The following is a 6,000-nucleotide window of genomic DNA, read 5'->3' on the forward strand; positions in this document are numbered from 1 at the left end:
GGCTCCTGGCTTCAGCTTGGCCTGGATCAGCCCAGCCCTACCTGTTACTGACATTTGGGAACCAAGCTGGAGAAGGTCTCTGTGTCTCTGCCTAATAAACAGAAATTTAAAAATAATGAAATCTCTTGAAACCTAACATGAAAGCAGAAAAATAATTTTAAGATGGATTTGTAATATTCCATTTTACATGACACAGTGGAAAACGTAAAATTACAGGGATGGTGTCAAGATCCACGTGGCTGCAGCATAAGGGCAGGGAGGCTGTGACTGAACAGAAAGTGGGAAGGTCCTAGAGGAATTACGATGATGGTGAGAGAAGTCTAGGTGTTTGTGAACTCACAGAATGGTAATATCAAAAAGCTAACCTGTCCTATATGTCACTTATAAATCTGAAATACTAAGTTATAAGAGTAGTCTATCAGGCACTGGAGCATCTCTGGTAGAGGTCTTTTCAAAAGAAGTGTCAACAGGGAACGCCAAGCAAGGGGGACAGAGATCTGGAGTGACTCCATTCAGGTTCAGGACAGACGCCTCACGGTCTACATTTCATTACTATTTGTACAAGGAAGGCATTCTCTAACTGCATCTCACAGTGAGGTTAGAGATCCAATGAGCTGGCTCAAGACAAATTCACTAACTGAAATGGAATGCTAGGGGACGTTTTTAAAAGGTATGCATATAATACCACTCCCTGCAAGATGTGGTCAAAGAAAAAAATCTATGTACCGCCAAACTTGTTAATTACTTTAACAGAAAGTCAATTTAAGCTCTTGGTTGTAATAAAGAGTACTTGGGGAGAGCACCGTGGCTCACTTGGTTAATCCTCCACCTGTGGCACTGGCATCCCATATGGGCGCCGGATTCTGTCCCGGTTGCTCCTCTTCCAGTCCAGCTCTCTGCTGTGGCCCGGGAGTACAGTGGAGGATGGCCCAGGTGCTTGGGCCCTGCACCCCATGGGAGACCAGGAGAAGCACCTGGCTCCTGGCTTTGGATCGGTGCAGCGTTGGCTGTAGCAGCCAATGGGGAGTAAATCAAGGGCAGGAAGACCTTTCCCTCTTGTGTCTCTCTCAGTCTGTAACTCTACCTGTCAAATAAATTTAAAAAATAAACAAAAAACTAAAGAGTACTTCATGGGGCTGGCACTGTAGCGCAGCAGGTTAACACCCTGGCCTGAAGCGCCGGCATCCCATATGGGCGCCGGTTCTAATCCTGGCTGCTCCTTTTCCAAATCAGCTCTCTGCTTTGGCCTGGGAAAGCAGGAAGAAGCTCCTGGCTTCAGATCTGTGCAGGTCCAGCCACTGCGGTCATCTGGAGAGTGAATGGGCAGATAGAAGGAAGACCTCTCTCTCTGTGTCTCTACCTCTCTCTGTAACTGTCTTTCAAATAAATAAAATAAAATAAATTTTTTTAAAGAGTATTTCATCCTTTTCTTACTTGGGCCTGTCTTTTTAAAAGGATATAAACAAACCTAATAACAGCTAGTTTGAACAAAATCATTATAAATAGAAACCTAATACTACTACTACCAGCAGCAGCACACCAACCTAGCACTTCACACTCTGCCTGGTTTCAAGCTTTCCTACACCTACAACACAGAATTACACCCAGCAATCCTGACTCAGTGGTAAGCGACAGCACATGGGCAACCTATTTTCAACTTGAAGTTTCTACCTAAGCTTTTCCCTGGATGATACTAATACACAGCTAGGATTGGGAACTACTGCTCTAAACAATTTCCCACTACAGAGCTCAGAGAAAGTTTACCTGCAGAAATTCCAATCGATAAAGCAGCATGCTGCTTTGGTAACTTGAAGAAAATTACATTCCAGGGATACAGCAGCAGTGTTTGCTTTCAAAGTATCTCTCCAAAGTTCTGCTTTTGCATTTTGAAAAATCAATTACTTGGAGCCGATAGTTACCTAGTGATGGCTGAGAGTTCCACGTCCCATGCCATAATGCCAAGATGTGATGATCCCTGGCTCTGGCTCTTGGCTTAAGATTCTCTGCAAAGCAGTGGTGATGACTCAAAGTAAATGGGTTCCTGCCATCCACATGAGAGAGACCTGCACTGCGCTCTGACTCGTGGCTCCAACCCAACACTAGGTGCTGAGGGCTTCTGGAGAATGAACGAGCGTGTAAAGCCTCTGCCAGCCTCTCTCAAATAAGTACCTGCTGATAGGGAGGTAGAGACACAAACAGCCTCGGCTATCACTTTAGCAGCACATCACAATAATCTGGTGTGTCTGAAACAATGATGTAGAGGCTTGCAGTGTGGTATACAGTGGGGTGAACTGTGCACCCTGTGCCAATAGTATCCATCTTACAGCACCTCTGCCACAAGAATCTCTCCACGACTCAGGGAATTAGAGAACAGATAATGCAACGCGTCATTTCTGCTCCTGTGGGAAATCTCACATCTTATGACCCAGGCCAGAAAAGGAAACAAAAACTTCCCTTCAAACCTCACATCTGTATCTGCCACTGACTATTTCACATCCAGAACCCTAAATGCAAAATACTAAAAGAATTATTATTATTAGTTTTCCAGCTGAGCAGTACAGAGCAGTGTTTAAGATGATTTCAGGGAGCTTCGCACCCAGGAGGCTGCACCTGGCAGTCACCATGCCACAAAATGAATATATTGAATTACACCGTAAACGCTATGGGTACCATTTGGATTACCATGAGAAAAAGAGAAAAAAGGAAAGTCGGAGGCTCATGAACGTTCAAAGAAAGCAAAAAAGATGATTGGTCTGAAGGCCAAGCTCTACCATAAGCAGCGCCATGCTGAGAAAATACAGATGAAAAAGACTATCAAGATGCATGAGAAGAGAAACACCAAAAGAATGATGAAAAGACTCCCAAGGGAGCAGTGCCTGCCTATCTGCTAGACAGAGAGGGACAGTCCCGAGCTAAAGTACTTTCCAACATGATTAAACAAAAACGAAAAGAGAAGGCGGGAAAATGGGAAGTCCCTCTGCCTAAAGTTTGTGCCCAGGGAGAAACAGAAGTATTAAAAGTTATTCGGACAGGGAAAAGAAAAAAGAAGGCATGGAAGAGGATGGTTACCAAAGTCTGCTTTGTTGGAGATGGCTTTACAAGAAAACCACCTTAATATGAAAGATTCATTAGACCAATGGGCTTACGTTTTAAGAAGGCCCATGTAACACATCCAGAACTGAAAGCCACCTTCTGTCTGCCAATACTTGGTGTAAAAAAGAATCCATCATCCCCATTATACACAACTCTGGGTGTAATTACTACAGCTACTGTCATTGAGGTGAATGTGAGTGAGCTGGGCCTTGTGACGCAAGGAGGCAAGGTTATTTGGGGGAAATATGCCCAGGTTACCAACAATCCTGAAAATGATGGATGCATAAATGCAGTCTTACTTGTTTGATAACAGTAACTTCTAATCATTATTGAAGACTACAAACTAAGTGGGAAAACTGTCTTTACTATGATTTTTCTGAATACTGCCAAAAAGCCTTCATGTCTGCAGTCAGCAAGAGAATTATTTTAAGGTGTAAAAAACATTAAAAAGATGCACTTTTACTGACTGTTCTTTATTGGAGTCTGCTTAAGGTTTACACGTTAATAAAATGTGAATAATTAAAGCAAAAAAAAAAAAAAAAGATGATGATTTCAGGGAGACAATACACAATTTCCAGGTGTCTTAAAGGTAATATTCAACTAAAAAATTTTTTTCCTAATATTTATTGATTTTTTCTGAAAGGCAGAGTGACACAGAAAAAGGCAGAGATAATGATCTTCCATCTGCTGGTTCACTTGCCAAACGCCCACAATAAGTAGGGCTGGGTCAGGCTGAAGCCAGAGCCAGGAACTCTACTTAGATGGTCTCCCACAAGGGAGGCAGGAACCCAAGTTCTTGGGCTATTGTCTCCAAAGCACACTGGATCAGAAGTGGCTTCCATCCACTGGCTCATTCTCCAAATGGCCAGACCAAAGCTAGCAGCCTAGAACTCTGCGCAGGTCTCCCAGCAGGTCTCCCACATGGAGGGCAGGGCTCCAAGTATCTGGGCCATTACCTGCTGCATTCCAAGGCACTTTGTAGGGAGCTGGAGGGGAAGCCTGCCAGTCAGGACTCAAATCCATGCTTCAAATGGGATGCCACTGTTGCAGGCAGCAGCTTAACCCACGTATTGCACTGGCCCCTCAAACCAAAATTTATCACTGTCTACAGTCAATAAATCCATGACACTTAACCTGAAATTTACTGAGGTACACATGTGAACTACAAATACAATCCTGATGTACCAAGACGCATTAATGACTTCACCTAGCCAATCACTCATCCTGAAACCTGTTCACATGTCCCTGGACATGCATTTTATGAAGAAAATTATCTCTACGTGTCATCTGAAATGTGGAAGGTCATAAAGATTTCATTTCAAGAAACTGTCATGAGTCTAATAAGCATTTTAATAGAATATTTCTATCAATAGAAGAATGTTATTACTGTGTATGATTTGATTTCTTCTGTAAAAAATTCAACTGCAAACAAAAGAGGGGTGGGTAACGCAAGAACTACCCTACATACTGATTCATATATATTTATAGAAACAGTGCAGGGCAAGCATTTGGTACAGTTAGGTCCCCACCTGAGACAGCCACATCCTATATTAGAAAGCTAGGGTTCCAATCTGTGTCGCACTCCTGATTCCAGCTGCCTGCTGATTAGTACTCTGTGAGAAAGCTGGGTCTCTGCTAGCCATGTGGAGACCTGCACTGAGTTCCAGGCTTGCTTGCTCTTGCTCAATCTTTCAAATGAAAATACATACATATGTATTTTTTAAATGTACTACTGCATGCAACCTTCGCATTCTCCAGAAGCACCTAACCCACTCAGGGGCCAGCATTGTGCTATAGCAGGTGGAGCTGCCACTGATGCCAGCATCCCATAGGGGTGGGAGCTCAATGTCCTGGATGCTTCCATTCCTGCTCCAGCTCTCTGCTGGTGGTCTGGGAAGGCAGCAGAACATGGGCCAACTGTTTGGGCCCCTGTCAACCACGTGGGAAGCTCCTGGCTTCATCCTGGCTCTGACCTGGCCCTTGTGGCCATCTGGAGAGTGAACCAACAGATGGAGGATCTCTCTGTTTCTCTCTCTCTCTGTAACTCTGCCTTTTGGATAAATGAATCTTCAAAAAGGAAAAAAAATTCAATTCTTGACACAAAGAACTGCTAGTGGTCTGAATGAATATATCCACTTGTGATAATTAAAAAAAAAAAGAATGAGATCTACATACTTTTACAACTACTTTTTGTCGCTCCCCCTCTTCATGGAGGAACGACACAGGACCCTGCGCTGTTCTTTCGTCTGCTCGGCCCTCCCCGGGTTTGCTGCTGGTTCTTCCCGGGTTGGCTACTATCCCTTCCACCTCCGTGGAAGGGCGGTTCCCCCTGGCCACATTCCCCACTTCCGCAGGGGAGCGGCACACCGCCGGCCGGCTCTCTGGGGGCTGCACAGGTGTTCCCTTAGATGTTCCCCTTAGATGTTCCTGGTGCATGCCGTCTCTCTCCTCCTTTATAGTCCTCCTCCGCCAATCCCAACTCGGCTGCCCACACGCCGAGTACGCTGCTCTCCAATCAGGAGCAAGTCCTACAGTTTATTGGTTGAACTGGAGGTAGCTGTGCGGAAGCTGTTTACTTCTCTCCCAGCGCCATATTGTGGGAGAGCAGATGCATAGAATAAGTCTTCTTTTTTTTTTTTTTTTTTTTTTTTTTTGACAGGCAGAGTGGACAGTGAGAGAGAGAGAGACAGAGAGAAAGGTCTTCCTTTGCCGTTGGTTCACCCTCCAATGGCCGCCGCTGCAGCCGGCGCACTGCGCTGATCCGATGGCAGGAGCCAGGATCCAGGTGCTTTTCCTGGTCTCCCATGGGGTGCAGGGCCCAAGCACCTGGGCCATCCTCCACTGCACTCCCTGGCCATAGCAGAGAGCTGGCCTGGAAGAGGGGCAACCGGGACAGAATCCGGCGCC

At 45.2% G+C, this 6,000-nt stretch overlaps 1 protein-coding gene and 1 pseudogene across 3 annotated transcripts in view; one reads left to right on the top strand and one right to left on the bottom strand.

Annotated features, from left to right (window-relative positions):
* The window catches only part of ARIH1 (ariadne RBR E3 ubiquitin protein ligase 1), a 112,456-nt gene that overhangs the window by 68,322 nt on the left and 38,134 nt on the right, over positions 1–6,000 (bottom strand). The gene's annotated exons all lie outside the window — the stretch shown is intronic.
* On the top strand, positions 2,373–3,635 carry LOC149123235 (ribosome biogenesis protein NSA2 homolog pseudogene; annotated as a pseudogene). Its single transcript, XR_016218466.1, has one exon. The product of XR_016218466.1 is annotated as a ribosome biogenesis protein NSA2 homolog pseudogene (transcript).

The sequence above is a fragment of the Oryctolagus cuniculus genome, chromosome 12 (genome assembly GCF_051225735.1).
Source record: "Oryctolagus cuniculus isolate XC-2025 breed Fujian yellow rabbit chromosome 12, ASM5122573v1, whole genome shotgun sequence".
In the NCBI taxonomy this organism is placed as follows: Eukaryota; Metazoa; Chordata; class Mammalia; order Lagomorpha; family Leporidae; genus Oryctolagus; species Oryctolagus cuniculus.